Here is an 18671-nt window from a genome sequence, read left to right on the forward strand (position 1 = left end):
CTCATCTGTTGAAGGGCACCTAGGTTGGTTCCATAGGTTAGCTATTGACATTGATATGGCTGCGTCTCTATAGTATGCTGATATTCTTTTTAGATATATATGACAATAGAGTGTTCTTTGATATATTATGCATATATACATACAGTATAACTTATTTTAATTAGGATCCCCTTCTTGTTGTTGTACATGATTTGGAGTTTCACTGTGGTGTATTCATATATGAACGTATAGAAAAGTTATATCTGATTCATTCCACTGTCTTTCCAATTCCCATCTTCCTCCCTTCCCTTAATTCCCCTTTGCATATTTCTTATTTTAAATCATAGAAATAATACGTTTATTTATTGTAGAAAAAATTAGAAAAAAAGGGCTTGTGGTATATAGCTCAATGGTAGAGCACCTGCCTAGCATGCATGAGTCTTTGGAATTCTATCCCTAGCATGGCAAAAACAAAAACAAAAATTAGAAAAAAGCATAGGGAAAATTTAAAAAGTCTATAATCTTTGGTACTTTGGTATATAGTTTCAAAACTTTTTTATTTATATATTTAATTTACCAAATGGATTCAAGCTAAGCATACTATTTTATAATTTGTTCTTTCAACTTAATATTTTATGATCATCTTTCCATGTCAGTAAACTTAGAGGTACATAAACATTTCAAATGATTGCATTGTTTTCTATTGATGTATTATAATTTTCTTCACAAAATTCATATTATTACAAATATCTTGGGATTTCTTACCTGTTTACTAGGTTTATGATACATTTAGTAACTTAAAAAATGTCTCATTGGGTTTTAATAAAACTTGCATTAAGTTTGCAGATTAATTTGGAAGAAAGCTTTAAAATATTGAGTAATTTTATCTAGAAACATTTTTTTCATTTATTCAAGTCTTCTTTTATGTCACTAATTAAAATTTTACAATTTTCTTTAATTGTCCTGTTGATTCTCATTAACTTGATTCTTAGGTCCATAGCATTATTACTGTTATTATGTTTTGCTCCTATTATGAATGTTTTTCTCCCATTATTCTGTTCATTTAGTATATATAAGAAAATTATTGCTTTTAAAATATATTATTGTTTCAAGTGGCCTTCCTATCAAATGATCTTATTAGTTCTAGCTGTTTTTCAGTTGTTTCTCTTAGGTTTTCTAGGTTAACCAAACAAATCAACAACAAATAATAATTTTGCTTCTTCCTTTTCAATAATTACAGTTTTATTTTTTTGTGAATTTGGATACAAAACCATGCTTGCCACACACTTGTAGCATGATATTAAACAGTAGGTGTATGCATGTCTTATTTCTCATTATAATGGAGATGACTTTATTATTATGACTTAAAGCATAATGCTGTGCTTGGCTAGGTATCCCCCAGAGGCCATGTGTTTAAGGCCTGGTAGTTAGTTAGCCTTTGGTACTTTGAGAGGTAGTGGATCCTTTAAGAGGTAGGGCCTAGTGGGTTTCAACAGAAGGTAATATTTTATATTCAGAGGCACTTGAGAGTGCAACATAGCAACATAGCAATCAGATGCACAATTTGGGAACGTAAGTGCAAAGGGCAAAATCAAGAGAAGAATGTCTGGCCACTCTCTATATAAACCTGTAAGTCTGAGCTAAATTTATCTTAGTTTACTCTGGTGACTGTTTGCACCTTTAATGACATGAAAAGCATTTCCACAAAATGGTTTGGGGGGTATTTCAGTTAAACAAAGCTTATGGTATAAAACAGAAGAATATAAGGAGATCTGATCAGGTTTGATAGTTGTTTCATAATATAAAGACAGATTCGTTTCTCTTTTTGGTTGCTCCAGTGTTCTTTGCAGATTCAGTCTCCCGGTTTAATAACTTTCAAGTTGAGAACCTCTGAATTTTGAACTTAATTGCAATAATTTAAGCCCAAGCATGTGTTGAACCTTATCAGCTCTTCTTGGAGCAGCCTGACTTCACCTTGGAGGAAGTAGCTGCTTCTAAGAAGTAAGCTGACCACATGGTCCTTTCTGCTTTTTCTATTTTTGAAGTTTTTCATTATTAAAAGTTGGATAAAAAATTGAGGGAAGTACTGATATTTCTGCGATTCAATCAATGAAAAAGGAAAATGCTACTCAATACATACATGAGCTACCATGAAAACTGTCACCCTCTCTCCCAGAATAAACTCACTCAGGGAGTCAGGAAATTTGGGTGAAAAATATCACTGTCATGAAGATCTGGATAAGCAATAGTCAAAAGGAAAAAATCTACCTTTTCTTTCCTTTCCCCTCTTCCTTGTCCCCCCTGGTCCTTTTCTCCTATCCTAATTGTCCTTTAAAAGACTCATTTTTGACATTTGTATTAAGTTTCAAAATGTTTTGCATTAATGATAAATTAATGGAAATTGGTTTCATTGCCCGTTGTCACAATTTTTATATAGGAACACACCTATATCTGAGTTCTGTTTATGAATTAATTAATTAATTAATTAATTTGAGAGAGAGAGAGAGAGAGAGAGAGAGAGAGAGAATTTTTTAAATATTTATTTTTTAGTTTTCGGTGGACACAACATCTTTATTTTACTTTTATGTGGTGCTGAGGATGGAACCCAGTGCCCCGAGCATGCCAGGCGAGCATGTTACCACTTGAGCCACATCCCCAGCCCATGAATTTATTTTTTTAACATGCTGAAAATATTCTACCAAAGGGTTTTTTAAAGAGGGGCAGGTGGTTAACTTTCTGAGTCCTTATATGTTTGCTTAGCTAGCTGCTTATATAATATTAGGATTTCAATATTTAAATTATCCTCAAAATTCTATAGATATTATTTCATTATCTTTTGCATTTAAGTTATCTGTAAAGTTGGTTGGAAAAATGATTTTTCTCCCCCTGCTTGTGTGGTTGTCTTCTTACCCTCTATTGCTGGTGTGGTGGTGGGTTTTACTTTCATTCTGATGGGTACATACCCTACATTCCATCCAGAGCTCTTCCTTGCCTGGCTCTTCTGGCACTTCATGTGTGTCTGCATTCCTGTAGGGTAACATCTTCAACCCCATGCATTTCCCTCTTTCCCATTTGTATGTTTTTTCTCAGTTTCTGTTCCAACCCTCCCTGCAGCTACATGTGTTTTCAAATCTTCTCTGTATTTTTAAATTATCTTGGTATTCTTAGCCTTTGGGCTTTCAGGACTTATTTAAACTCTCTCATCTTTCCTCTGCCGCCTTTCCAATTACTGCTGGGTCTCATTTTGCGTGGCCTACCCAAAGCTGCTGCTTAAGTAAAATTTACTTTCTAAACAGTGAAAAGTTTTACCAGGATAGATGGTTTCTGTAACCTCTCCTTACAGCACAAATTTACTCTTCAGCAGGAGTGATCCACCCATCTGTTTGCTTCCAGCCTCACTTGTTCAGAGTTCTGGTTTCTCCTCTTCTTCGACTAGAAAATGCCCCCAAAACTGGGAAACATGCTATAGTGTGACAATGTCAATGGCAAATGACTTGTATGTCTTCTCCTAGCATCCTACACTGCTTACCTTCCCCAGGATCTCCTTGTCCCTCCCAAAGGACTTTCTTAACCTAGCGCCAGGCATATACTCATACCACACGTACTGTGAAATCACAAATTTAGGATTCATCTTTCTTCTGACTTTGTGGGCTGACACATCTTGATGAAGGCCCTCATTTAGAAGAGACATTCTGTACATCTCTAGGAGTGTATATGGTAGAAGATCATATTTAGCTCTTCCATTTAGTTTTCTTCAAAACACAATTTTTAAATGTTGCAAAAATCAGATGTTTGGATCATTCAGCCTAAGGCTCTGTTGATAATAATGAACTATAGTGAACTATAGACATATTCCAAGGCATTCCTACTTAAAAAAAAAAAAAAAACTATTGTGTAGGAACGTTCATTGTAAGATACCAATTTGAACTCACACATTAACTTGCCTTCTAATATTCCTGCTGAAATGTCCAAAGAAAATTAAATCAAGGGAGGAAACATTTTTATCAGCCATAGGTACCAGGGAAAGTTACAAATCCAGAAACAAAAAGGATACATTTCAGGAAATAGCACAGGTAGCCTGGATTTGAATAATAGTACATAATAGCATATAATGAAGTATTCTGGGTGGATATTGATATTATGACCATGTGGGAGAGTGTCCTTAGGAGATAGACTTAAGTAGTAGTGTTATTGTCAGAATGGGATATTTAGAGATGAAGGGTCATGATGTCATCAATGTGCTTTCTAATAGTTCAGGGTGAGAGAACACATATGCAAAGCTACATAAAACAAGGAGGACAAATGGTGAGTTCTGAAATTTGGAGTGAGTATATGTATTTAACAACTATTCACTCTATTTTTTGTGTATTTGAACACAATTTATACCATGAAATATTTATTAAATATTTATTTAAAATTTATTTAATTGCTAAGAGCATAACTTTCCATCTTCCTTTCCCACCTCTTCTTACTTCTTTACCTTCTAGAGAATTGCTTTTCCTTTTTGACAGTTGTTACAAAATCAGTATTTTAATTTATGAATTCCCCTAACTTAAAGATATTTTTCTTGGAGGCTGGGGTTGTGGCTCAGTGGTAGAGTGCTTACCTAGCATGTGTGAGGCACTGGGTTTAATTCTCAGCACCACATATAAATAAGTAAATAAAGTTCCATCAATAACTAATAAAAATATTTTTTTAAAAAAGAGAGATATTTTTCTTTCTTTGGGTTAGTTTTGACCCTCTTACCATGTTAAGTGGTGAGTTTTCTTTTATTGTATTTTAAAAAGACTACTTCAATAAGAGGATGGGATGGAGACAAAAAGAGAGCTTAAAGAGTTCTTGTTACGGGTTTCTGGTTATTTAAGGTGGCATCTCATCTTCCAGGGCCCAGAGGAGGAGTACATACTCCTCCTATAGCAAATTCTGACCACATCGGGACAAAAAAGCAAATGCCATATGCTGCTAAAATCAAATCTTTTCAGTCATGTTTTTGGCCCCTTGAATAGAGCAAAACTTTGCTTAGAAAAGGAATTATGCCCTTGTAGCTTTGATAAGATCAGCCACAAAGTCAAATAGCTAAATTCAAAGGAGTCTTATTATCCTGATTCTCTTTAACTTCTCCATAGCATCAGACTATGTGGAAAGACTTTCTTTTTAGATATCGTCTTTTCATCTTTTTACTAATACCATTGCTCTAGTTGGGTCTGGATGAACATTCTGTCATCTGGAGTCACTCCCTGCAGTCTTGTCTTCCACCCCTCCTTTTTCACCTTTCATATTGCCATCAAAGTTACCTTTGATTAATTCACAGCCCAGCTTAAACACCTGTGAGTGCTTTCCATCACCTAAAGGAAAGGTTAAAAAATCCTTGGCCTCATCTCTAGTCACTAACCTAGTGGATGGAGGATGATCAATTCTCCCCCTCTCAGTAGGGTCCTGTCTTATTTCTCCTTCCTGAAACCTATTCTGTAGCCACACGAGACAACAGGTGGCTCTCCAAATGCCTTCTGGTACTGACTTGGGTCTTGGAAGACTGTGGCTCGGAAGACCTGCACATCAATTGTAGTAGAGAACAAATGAAAGATTGGAAACCAAAGGGTCATTCTGAGCAATGTGGCCTCAGCTGTCTGGGAAAAGTGGTTTGCCATTCTGAAAATAACACTGCTGCTTGTGTATAGCGACCACAGTGGAGAAATTCCACGAGTCGAGAGCAAAGTGGAGCATCTTGGTTTATGCTCCTGGCATTTGTTGTGTTGTTTTGGGGGTGGGAGGGGAGTGGTTTTTAGCCATGAGAGGCGAAGGGTGAAAGTGCAAGGGTAGTGACAAACGCCTCCATCTGTCTGAACTTACTCCAAACCACTGCAATCACAAGAGTCAAGTTTCCTGGAGAACAGGTTCATGGGTAAAGGAAAGGCTTTAGTGAGGCTATTTGTGGTTATTATTGTAGATGCTGTTACCCCTGGTGTGCCTCTGTATGTATCGTCACCATGGTGACCATATGTTTTTCAGGTTAGCATGGGTCAAGATGGTAAATTTTAATATTTACTTGGGAAAATATTTAATATTTACTTGAGAAAATATTTACATGGTCACCATAGCTATGAAGTACAAAGAAGAATGATTCTCAGATGACCAGTGGATGGGCTGCCTTATTAAGCAAATGGGAAAAATCTAATATACTGAATAAAAACAGTGCAAAGCATGGAGACATTTAATTAGTTCTACTACCCCAAGTACTCTTCTTTTGAACGCTTTGGTAAATTTTGTATTCTTTTGAATAACTTCACAGTGGGACAATTTTAGAGTTGAGCTGATGAAGTGTAGATCTCTGCACTGATTTTGGAATTCAAAACATGAAATTTTGAATTTTTATGAATAAACTGCAGTAAAGATTGGGCCATCAGATTTGCATGTGGGCTAGAATTTATTTAAAAAGTGATACTTCCCACTATAGCCATTAGGATTTGGTTAGATTGTCTTTTTTGAGTCATATGTAGCACTAACTTTTCATGTTCCTTATAATATAAACGGAAGCCAAAAGATAGAATGTGTGACAGTCTCTTAAATCATATTAGATGGGTGTTGTCATTATTGCTTCCCCGCCTCCACCATCACACAAAGGCAGCAGAAGAGCATCTCACGGTCACCTCACCTGTCCCTCTGTACATTGGGTTTCAAATATCTGTACTCTAACTCATCTTACTATTTTTCCTTAGACACGTATTTTCAATAATTGAGTATTGTCTTGACAGACTCTTCAAGCACATTATTTTTAAAGCTGAATGTCCTCAGCACAAATGATGCCACACTGCAGAATAAGAGGGCTTCCCTTTCCAGTTGCCTTTCCACAGAGGTAACCAGCAGAATGTTCTTATGAAGTGGGCAGATCATGTGACCGGATGCATTGTGGATGATTTCCTCCTGAGCAGGAGAAGTAATGTGACTCATGGCTGTGATATACCATTGAATCAAGGCTAGGATGCTTGTGTCTCTGTTCTCAGTATCACCTGTGTTCTTGAGTAAATAAGGCTTCCAGTTATTTTCTCCATGGTTGAACATTTTGCAAGCTCTCTTGGGTTGTCTTGGGATTTGCTAGCATGTGCGAGGGCTGTGGAAATGGTGCAATAAACATGTTCCTGGTCATGAGATATCTTCAGTGTGTGAGAGAGGGAGTTGGATGTCTTTATCCACCTCCCCACATCCCTCTCCCACTTCTTCATCTTATTTTGTGCCCCCAGTGCACAATCTCTATGGATGCATCTTTGAGCTGCCCTCTGGGTGGGTTTGGCAATGTAATATCCTGGCAGCAGATGGGGAAGATGGAGAAGAATGAGGGCCAGATATTTATTTCTTTGCTCCCTTTCTCCCTGTGTGGTCATGGTGAGCTGGCTGTCTCCTTCAAATGAAGGTCTCAGTTTTGTTGGCTCCAGACAGCTGTGTCCCTAAATTCTGCTATTCTGGTCTAGGCTGGGAGCAGTTTCTTGCTATTACTAGATCTGAAGTAATATACCATCTCTCCTTTTTCCTACACTCTGCCCATACCTTTGTATAGTCCCTTAATTAAACTCACTTTCAATTCCCCAATTTGAAAGTGCCATCTGGTTCCTATTGAAACCCTAACTGACAGAGGGGTGAAACATTGTTGAATGAATGTTAGTAGAAGGGTTCTGAAGGACTTTACCAGTGACCCCTAGAACCAGGCAGTAAGCAGTGCAATAGATATGCATGTATGTAAGTTGCAACCAGACTTTGGGGTGGGAGGGGAACTCTGGCTGTGTGTGGCTTCTGTTGCTGCATTCCAAGATGCTGCTTGGGTCATAGGTCCCCTGGCCTGGGGCTGATGTACCACAGCTCTGGCTTTGATTTGGAGCCTGGAAGAGAGGAGGAAGCAAGTCCTTTCCATTAGTGCTGCTGGCTTAGAAGGAGGCTCTGAGTCAGCAGCTGAGAACAATTTCAAAGCATCACCCTGTCTCTGGTGCCTCTGTCTCTCCTCTGCTGCTGGCGGCCCCAGGTCCATCCTGGCGTCAGGCAGCTGCAAAGAGAACCATCCTGAAGCTTTGGCCTGGTGCCTCCCTCCTGCTGTCTTCTTTGGCATCCCTGTCCCCTTGCAAAGCAGAGCTCCATTAGCAAGTGAAATGTCATAGTTTCAAACAAACAAGCCCTAAAGTCTGCCAAGTTGTCTGGGTGGAATCAAAGAAATCTCAGTATCCTCTGCCTCCTTTTGGCCTCCTCTCTGGGGATTCAGTATCATTTCATGGTTGGAGTAGGGCTCACTTTCTTCCCACCTACTGGGGGGTGACTGTCTCCAAAGCCATGATGCTGCTTGTGAAGCCAGTAGGGTCCCTGGGAGCTGAGCTATCTTTTGTCTTCTGTTGATTGAGGTCAGTTGGTCACTGTCTGGGATTTAATCAGTTCCCTTCCTTACAATCTTTCCCAGCCACTCTCCTTCCTCTCCACTTTTTTTTTTTTTTTGACCAGCTCAGAAAAAAAATCAAATACCAAAAACCAAACAAACAAAAAAACCCAAAACTCAGGTTGCCTCATATTGAAAAAAGTGGTCTAGGACATCATCTCTGCCCAACTCTAAGCACTTTTTATCAACTCTGGATAGTGCAGAAGTAAGGAAGAGGCAACTAACTGGAGATGAGTTCCCTGGCAAAGAAATAGTAAACAGCAAAACAGTGATTTCAGAGGGCAAACTGTTTCCCTCACTAATAAAGCATGGCTCATGATGGAAAATAACTCCGAAGAAAGTAGGGAGCAAATGGATTGAGTTGCTATGGGAACGCAGTTGGAAAAAAAACATGAAATATGTAAATACTGTAATTTGGTATTTTAATGTACTTCTTTTCCATGAAGAAAATTCCCTGACAACTAAACTAACAACTCATTCCTCTGCAACACATAGCCCTGATTGACAGAGGTTGGGCAAGTAGGTTTATGAATTCAATTTTGCCTCCAGGAGCAAATATCTTTATTCTCAAGCATAAAAATCAAACATCTGGAGCAATGTCTCTCAACTCTGGCTGCACATTAGACTCAGGGGACTTTCAAAAAATTGGTTATATCCCAGGCCAATTAAATCAGATTCTCTAGGGGTGGAGATTGGACTTTGGTATTTTTTGAAAGGTCCTCAGCCTTTTTCTAGGGCAGCCACTGGCTGTGAACTATGTTGTAAACCACTGGTCCAGAATCCTGATTTGACAGAATTGGTGAATAGAGATTATTTATTGGCCATATTCCTTTCCTAGGTTTTATTTCACCTATTTTTTGATGATTTAGATATTGTAATACAAATAGTGGGATATGATTAGCAATTATCATTCTTCCATTAGCAGTGTTATTATCTTCACCAATAATAGATTAGTGCTTCTCTTATTTGGAGAAAACATATGATACTATATTACAAATCATTATCATTTAACCATAATAATAATTATGATAAATTCTTATTATTTTTAAAGTTATAGATTGATGATCATAATTTGGGAAGTTTAGATAGTGCTCTAAATGTTGATATCAGTCTATATTTTAATAATTACCACCATCAATTACTATTAGGTAATAAATCAATAATAAGCATTTATGTAGATATTATTATTCAACTTGCTTAATAAGGCTGCACTAGAGTTGGTAAATGGTATAATTTCTGTCTTCCTGATGGAAAAAATATTGCAAATGTTGCACAGAAAAATTATGCAACTTGCATGAATTTATATATTGAAATTATGGCATACTGAGTGCAGAACTCTACAATTTCAATTTTTTTTTCTCACTGCTTGTCTCCTGTTTCTTTTGTTCTGTCCAATGTGAGTCTCAATCTTTCTCCTATGCTATCACTCCAGGAAACAAAACTATGAGTTTGTCCAGACTTTACTGGTACCCGAAGAGAATTTGAATGGGTAAGGAAGAAGGGTTTATGAAAAAAGGTCAATATTATAGAAAGTAAGAATGATTTGTGAAAAATCCCACTTAATTGTACAACCTAAATTCATGTGGTTGAGGGATTTAAGAGGTTATTGGAGATTACAACCTAGGAAGACTTGCTTGCTTTTGAAACATTCTTACTCTTCTTTAACATCATTGGTATTATGTGCAACTATTTTAGTCAGCTTTTTTTTTGCTCCTGTAACTAAAAGGACTCAACCAGAACAATTGTAGAGGAGGAAAAGTTTATCTGAGTTCTCATGGTTTTAGAGGTCTTAGTCCATAGACAACTGGCTCTATTCCTGGGGGCTTGAGGTGAGGCAGAACATCATGGTGGAAAAAGTATGGCAGAAGGAAGCAGCTCACATGGTGATCAGAAAGCAGAGGTCTCTACTTGCCAGATACAAATATATACCCCAAAGCCAGCCCCCAATTTCCACCTCCTCCAGCCACATCCTACCACTTTAGTTACCACTCAGTTAATCCTTATCAGGGGATTAATTCATTGATTGGGTTAAGATGCTCGCAACCCAATCATTTCTCCTCTCAACCTTTTTTTGCATTGTCTCACACATGAAATTTTGGGAGATGCCTCATATCCAAACCATAACAGCAACTTTTGGAGGCTAGCCCCTGGGTAACCAGTCTAATGAAATTCAGGTCACTGATTCAGGTTGTGGGCCTGCTAGAAATATGTGCAACTGCCTTCTGTACCTGTCCTTTGGTAGTCTTTGAGATGACCTCTGAACTTCCACACCAGATCCAATTCTCTTCTCTGTTATCTGTTCCCACAGGGCCATTCTTGTGTCCTTTGTAGCCCTTAACATAAGGAATTAGGTAAAAATTATTTAATGTGAGTCCTTCCTCAAACACAGACAACTCCAGGAGGGCAGGAAATAGTATTATTAATTCTTGCATCCAAATTATCTTTGTCCCTTATGTATACTAGCTAGTAAATATCATTAAATAATTTTTTCTTTGCCTTTCCTGTTATTTAAAGTTACCATATTTTAGATATTTAAGAGTGATTTTTATTAAAGCTAACTTATTTATTATGGAAAATTTCAAATATTCCTAAAAGTAGATACTTTATGAAGAACATGTATGAATATATCATTTAGCTTTAACAATTATAATTTGTCAATCTTTAAAAGTTTTCTAATGAAAAAACTTAATTTTTGTTTGGTTTTAATTCTGAAAACTCTTTTAGGTTGGAAATCATTCCTATTCTTGCAACAACAACAACAACAACAGCAACAACCAAAACCCCTAAAATCAATGACTTTTCTCAGATTCATCAGATAAATTAATTTGCAGGGAAAATCATCACCCTGAAATCTAGAGAGACAGATGAATCCAAAGAGCCACAACTTAGATCTGCTTACCCAAAGAAGAAAACACTGGTCATTTTGGTAATTAAGTGATAATTCTGAGGAATTGCTGGGGATGCAGTGTGGGCTAGCCTGAGAGTGAGAAACTCCTGAGGCTGCAGTCTTACAGAGACCCTGACACTTTTGTGGATTTTACTTCCAGGAATCTTGCCAAATTTTTGTGGTGAAGATCCAAAAAAGGTCCTTCATGGCCTTGGTAGCAGGAGGGAAGAACACTCCCTCTGATATATGCTGAGAGCTGTCTCCTAAACAAGGGCCTACTGTCCAGAGAAAATGCTTCCCCAGAGCCTTACCTCACCAGGGAAAGGGGCTTCCACCCACTCTGGCCTCTTGTAGCCTTACTTTCTTCCCTAAGCTGGCTGGGGGGTACGTGGGGGAGCTACACCACTGGAGAAGCATGTATGAAGCTCACAACCTGAAGACAGGCCCACCAAAAGACTGAGATTTAGTCATATGATTGTCTTGTGGATCTTATAGCTATTTCCTCTATAACCAATGGATTATAGACAAAATAGCTATAAGATCCACATAGTCTCTGAGGAGGTACTTAGGGAAGCCTCATGTTGAGAGGGTAGACAAAGGCAAGGTCACTGGAGGAATTTGAAGCCTCAGGCTCCTGCAGCTATAGAAAATTTTAGATCAACTAACTCCTAATCATATTAACACAAATTCTCACCCTAAAAGCCTATTACTTGATATAATATATACAGCTTTAAACAAAATATTATAAAATATTGTAATATTATAAAATATTATAAGGCTTGCCAAAGGCAAGAATGCAATAGTTGGAAGAGATAAAGCAAGCATCAGGACCAGACGTAGGCATGACACAGATGTTGGAATTACTAGTTACAGATATATACCTGTGGGGGGATACCTCACATCCAAATTATATATATAATATAATATTATAGAATTTGTGATGTTAGGGATTGAACCCAGGGCCTTATGCATGCTAGGCAGTTCTCTACTACAAAGATACACCCCCAACACTTTTTTGTTTATTTTCAGACAGAGTCTACTAAGTTGCCCATGCTGGCCTCAAACTTGTGGTCTTCCTGCCTCAGCCTCCTGAGTAGCTGGGCTTACAGGCACATGCCACTGTGTTCCTCAGTTATAGAATTTAGCAGAATGATTTTTGAGTGAGGGAAAGTAACAGCAGGTGTTTTAGTCAGCCTTCTTGATGCTGTGGCTAAAGGATCTGACCAGCACAACTGTAGGGAAGGAAAAGTTTATTTGAGGGCTCACAGGTTTCAGAGGTCTTAGTCCAGAGAAGGCCAGCTCCATTCTTTGGGACTTGTGGTGAGGCTGAATATCATGGTGGGAGAGGGTGGCAGAGGAAAGCAGCTCACATCATGGTGATCAAGAAGCAGAAAAATAGACTCCAGCTTCAGATACAAAGTATATACCTTATAGCCACGCTCCCCAATTAACCACTTCCTCCAACCACACCCCACCTGCATCTAGTTACCACTCAGTTAATCCCATCATTAACTCAATTGTGGGTTAAGATTCTTACAATCCAATCATTATTCCTCTGAACCCTCTTGTATTTTCTCACATGTAAGCTTTGGGGGGATACCTCACATCCAAACCACAACAGCATGCAAAAACATGAGTAATGTAAGAAGAGAAATGAAATTTCGAAAAAAGAATAAAAGAAAATGCTATAAACAATGATTGAAACAAAATTGAAGAATGCCTTTGATGGGCTCATCAGTGGTAATGTGAACAAGGAAAATGTCATTGAGCTTGAAGATAAGTCAGTGAATGGAAACCTAACCTCCCACAAAACCCAGAACAAATCAGTCCAATACCTGTAGATATAATTTCAAGAGGTATATCATATGTATAATTGGAATACCATGAAGACAAGAAAGAGAAAACAGCAGAAAAAGTGATGATGGCCAGGAATTTCCAAATTTAATGACAGATATCAAAGAACAGATCCAGGAAGTCCAGAAAACACCAAATGGAATGAATCCTTGCTTGGCCTATCATATTTATTTATTTAATTTTTTAATTTTTAAATTTTTTTTGGTCTTCTTTCTTTATCTTTATTTTTTAAATTTGTTTTACTTAGTTACACATGACAGTACAGTGATCTTGACATATCATACATTTGAATCAGATGGGATATAATTTCTCATTTTTCTGAGTATACAGGTTGCAGAATCACATTGGTCATGCAGTCACATATATACGCACAGTAATAATAATATCTGTGGCCTATCATATTTAAATTGTAGACTATAAAAGATAATGATAAAGTCTTAAAAGAAGCCAACAGATAAAAACGTCTTACCTATGGAGGAACAAAGATAAGAATTATAGGATAGTTACTTTTCTTCAGAAACAATGCAAATAAAGAGTGGAATAAAATATCTCCAGGTTCTGAAAGGACCCCTCCACCAATCTAAAATTCTATAAACACTGAAAATTTCCTTTCAGGTAAAAAATAAAGACACTGTCTGATAAACAAAAACAATTTATGATCACCAGAATTTCTCTGTGAGAATTGTTGAAAGACTTTCCTTCAGAAAGAAAATGATGTAGGTCAAAATTTCAAATCTACATAAGGAAAAAGAGTTGGAAAAGAACAATAATGCCTTTTATTTTTCTTAATTGATCTAAAAGAAAGATACCCACTTTTACTATTAAAACCTTAATAGTAAAAGTGAACTGGAAAATTATAGTTTGGGTAAATGAAATGAGTGATAGTGAAATGATGACATAAAGACCAAGAGGGAGGAATTGAAAACACTTTTTTTTGTCTTTTTAAATTTTTTTATTGATTTTTTAAAATAAATGACAGCAGAATGCATTATAATTCTTATTACACATATAGAGCACATTTTTTCATATCTCTGGTTATATATAAAGTATGTTCACACCAATTTGTGTCTTCATACATGTACTTTGGTTAATGAAACACTTTTATAATGTACCTAAATTTGTGTGTGCATATGAATGATATGAGTTTGAAATTTAAAAATTAACTTTCCACAGCACAAAAATAAATACTTATGCATAAATTTAACTAAATACAAATAGGAGCTATATTCAGAAAACTATAAAACTCTGTCTTTTATGGAAGAATATTCTGTTTGATGGATTAAAATATTCAGTATTGTTAACACATCAGTTTTTCCCAACTTGATCTACAGGCTCAAAGCAGTCCCAATCAAAATCCCAGCAAGCTATTTTGTAGATATTGACGAACTGATTCTAAAGTTTATATAGAAGAGCCAACTGGATATTGAATAGTCACAAAGATCAATGGAACAGATTAGAACTCAGAAATAGACCAACATAAACGTAGTCAACTGATCTTTAACAAAGGAGCAAAGGCAATTTAATGGAAAAAGGGTCATCTTTTCAACAAATGTTGCAGGGACAACTGGATCTCTATGTAAAAACATGAATGTAGACACAGACCCTAGATATTTCACAATAATTAGTTCAAAATGGATTATATACCCATGTTCATAGTGCAAAACCACAAAACTTCTAGAAGAAAAATAGGAAATATAGATGACCTTGTGTTTGGCTATGAGTTTTTTGATACAACATCAAAAGTGTAATCCATGAAAAAATCCAATGAATGGAACTTCTAAAAGAAATAATTCGTCTCTATGAGAGATGGTAGTAAGGATGAAAAGGCAAGCCAGAGACTGGCAGACTACACATATGATAAAACGTATCTTTCAAAGCAAATCAGATAAAAGGCTATTATCCAAAATGTACAAAAACCTATTAAAATTCAGTAGTAAGGAAAAAAGAGATTTGAACAGATACTTTACTAAGAAAGACATATAGATCCTCAAAAAAGCATATAAAAATGTTAAATATCATTTATCATTAGGAAATAGCAAGTTAAAACATCAATAAAATACCATTCTACACTTATAAGATGGGCAAAATCCAAAAATATCAACACTATCCATTGCTTGCAAAGATGCAGCACAAGAGGACCTTTATTCAGTTTGATACAGGTACTTTGGAAAGATAAATGACACAATGATGTAGGTACTTGAGAAGATAGATAATTTCTTGCAAATCCTATCTTATTCTTACCATAAGTCCTAATGAGCATGTATTTACTCAACTGATTTGAAAATGGAAAAATCTGAATGAGTATTTCTAATAGCTGTATACATATCAGTCCAAACTAAAAATAACCAAGATGTCCTTCAATAGGTGAATGGATAAACACTTTGGTATATCCATAGGATGAAATATCAGTGATAAAAGAGCTATTCAGTCACCCAAGTCATTCATCAATCTTAAATGTATATTGCTAAATGAAAGCAGTCAGTATGAAAAGGTTATATACTGTATGATCTTGATTTTGTGATCTTTTAGAAAAGGAAAAACTATAGAGATGGTTAAAATGATCAATGTTTGCTAGAGATTCGGTGGTGGGGAGGAATGGGTAATGGGTGAATAACAGAAGATTTTTTTTGGGTGTTCAGACTATTCTGTAGGATGCTGTAATGGTGAGTACTTAACAATATGCACTTGTAAAAACTCAGAACTTTAGCAGGCAAGGAGTGAACAGTAGAGTATTCAAATTGAAGAATTATTTTGGAAGACAGGGATTCCAGATGGAATGCAGAATGTGACAAAACCATCTAGTTGTATTACAAAAGTGTGAAGCAACCTCATTGAATGGGCTGGGGAAAAGTGTGGACCTACATAACTCTGGAAATGAGTGGAATCTGTAGAACTAAAGGCCAAAAAAAAAAAAAAGATACATACTGGTTAAGTAGTATATGCTAGTCAGTTTTTCCCTTGGGAGCATGGGTTAACAATTATCAAACCATGTGTATGCTGAAGTGGAATCATCAGAAAATGGATGGTGGTTGGTGGGAGCCTCATTTCTCACCATTGGAGTGGGATGTGGAGGCTAGAATAAGTCTTGTAGTGGCTCATCAGGATTGGGCATATCAGTATGAATTCATATTCAGTCCAATATGGATGTAGATGAATACATGTGGAAATATTTATTGATGTGTTTGTACACCTAAGTTAGTATATATATGTACATTTGCTATTTTTATCAAAGATCCTAGAAGCAAGAATATTCCTGCAGCAGCAAGCATAACTCACACCCAGATCTTGGTTTCTAGCATCATTTTACAATATAAAAAATGAAGAAATAGCTGGTTCTAGGACTGGGGAGGATATAGACAAGATGATCCTTGGGTATCATGTAGTACCAAAAAGTAAGGAAGTGCTCTCAAAACAACAACACCCCTCAAACCAAACCAAAACCCCACAAAAAGAACAACAAAACCAGATCCCATATCCAGACAAGCCCACAATGATGGGAAAATTTCAAAGAAACACAGAGAGCTCCCAGTGACTAAACTGGAAACAATTTGAGGAACAAGATAAAATAGTATCGGCTTATAACCCCAGATATAAAATGAATAGTCCATACTGATATAAACAATGAAATAAATAAGAGGGGAGTAGGGGGAAAGCACAGTATGTAAAAGGGAATAATTGTAATTTTTCAGTGGGAAAACCTGACAAATACTACCTCAGCTAGGTGCTGAAGGTTAACAACAATGATAAGTCATGTTGAGAATGTGTACCCTTGACCCATGTGATGATGATGGCACCTCTCCTCTGGTGTCTTCCAAGAACAGGTAAGTCCATTCTGATTATCACAAAATTCCCAAGGGAGAGATTTGGTATCAAATACCTGGCCAGGACTACAAAACTATAGGTCATCAAAAATAAGAAAACCTGGCTGGGGATGGTGGTGTATGTGTGTAGTCCTGGCTACTCAGGAGGCCAAAGTTGGAGGTTTGGGAGTTCGAGGCCAGCCTGGGCAACTTAGCAAGGCCCTATCTCAGAAGCAACAACAACAAAACAACCAATCCCAAAATAAACGAATATGTATGTTCTGTGTTAAACAAGGAACATTTGAGAAACTCATAGCCAATAGGAGCCCAAGGAAACACTACCATTAAATGTAATGTGGAGTCCTAGAGGGGATAAGGAACTATGAATAAATTCTGGGCTTCTGTTAATATTGTGTCAATACTGGCCTCAAACTCCCAAACCTTCTACCTTGGCCATCTGAGTAGCTGGGACTACAGACACACACCACCATCCCCAGCCAGATTTCCCTTATTTTTGATGACCTTAATAGTTTTGTAGTACTGGCCAGGTATTTGATACCAAATCCCTCCACTGGGAGTTTTCTGATAATCAGACTGGACTTGACTGTTCTTGGAAGACACCAGAGGAACAGTGGCCATTTTAAGGCAAGTACCAATCTAATGTGAGGTTCATAACAGGGAAAACTGAGTGTGATGTATATGAGAACTCTCTGTATGCTTTTATAATTTTTTTCTGTCAATCTAAAACTATTCTAAAATAGTGGTTTTTGTTTTTTTTTTGAGAAGATAATTTTTGAAAGTGCTTTCTAGGGTAGGGATATGGTAAATCAGGCCTATAGCCACTGTCTAACTTATTTTTTGATATTTGAAGTTTACTGGTGTGAAAAAAAATTATGCGGTTCAGAGCTCATGATATGCTGTTATTCAGGTTCCTGATGTTCATCTATAATATGAAATGGCCTCCTAATGGCTCTGCCATTGGCATCCAGTGGTTCTGAACTGGGCTGAAGCCACCAGGTATGAGGTGTTTTGATTTTGTCCAGTAACTGGAGGATACACAACTGGCCTTTATCAGGTAAGCAGCAGTAAATGCTTAATGTTCTGTGATGCATAGGACAGCTTCATACAGTGATGAATTGCTCCTCATTCCGAATGACTTGCTAAATTGTCTTGGTACTTTTGCCAGGGGGAAAACCTGTTTAAAATAATCTAAGTTCAGACTCAAATTTTACTTTTATATGTGATATACACTAAGTTTTTTTTTTTTTTTGCATGACTTTAATTACGTGAATTTTCCAGGAATGTCAGTATCATATAAATCCAAAGGAAAATTGTAGTTTACTTGTTTGGAAATACTGCATCACATGGCTTTTGGTATTTAAGTCACCAATACAGAACACTTGTAAAAAAAATTTTTTTTTTTTTTTTTGCAAAAGGGATAAGATAGAGATATAATGGATTATTTTGGCACTTTTGAAGATAAATGGGAGTGCTTTAAAAATCATGCTTGGAAACTGGGCATAGATCGGATTGTCCCAGGAAAATTGAGTTATTCAAAAGAGTCCGGAAAGTGTAGTTTTTAGCTTTCCAGCCCCCCAGTACAGGAAGACAGCAGAGGTCAGAATAGATATTGTGAGAAAATCTACATATCCTTAGTAATATCTTTGTTTGATCTATCAGCTGCAGTGAGAAAGTGTGTTAAAATTTCTCTCTATAATACTGAATGGGCATTTTTTCT

At 36.8% G+C, this 18671-nt stretch overlaps 1 long non-coding RNA gene across 1 annotated transcript in view; it reads left to right on the forward strand.

The window, feature by feature from the left end:
• Nucleotides 1-1444: 1444 nt before the first annotated feature.
• LOC125617695 overlaps nucleotides 1445-18671 on the forward strand; it is a 57699-nt gene continuing 40472 nt past the window's right edge. The window contains exons 1-2 of the long non-coding RNA XR_007348768.1: nucleotides 1445-1608; nucleotides 17862-18008. This is a non-coding gene — a long non-coding RNA (uncharacterized LOC125617695). The remainder of the gene's footprint in view (nucleotides 1609-17861; nucleotides 18009-18671) is intronic.

This window comes from Marmota marmota, unplaced genomic scaffold (genome assembly GCF_001458135.2).
Source record: "Marmota marmota marmota unplaced genomic scaffold, marMar, whole genome shotgun sequence".
Lineage (NCBI taxonomy): Eukaryota > Metazoa > Chordata > Mammalia > Rodentia > Sciuridae > Marmota > Marmota marmota.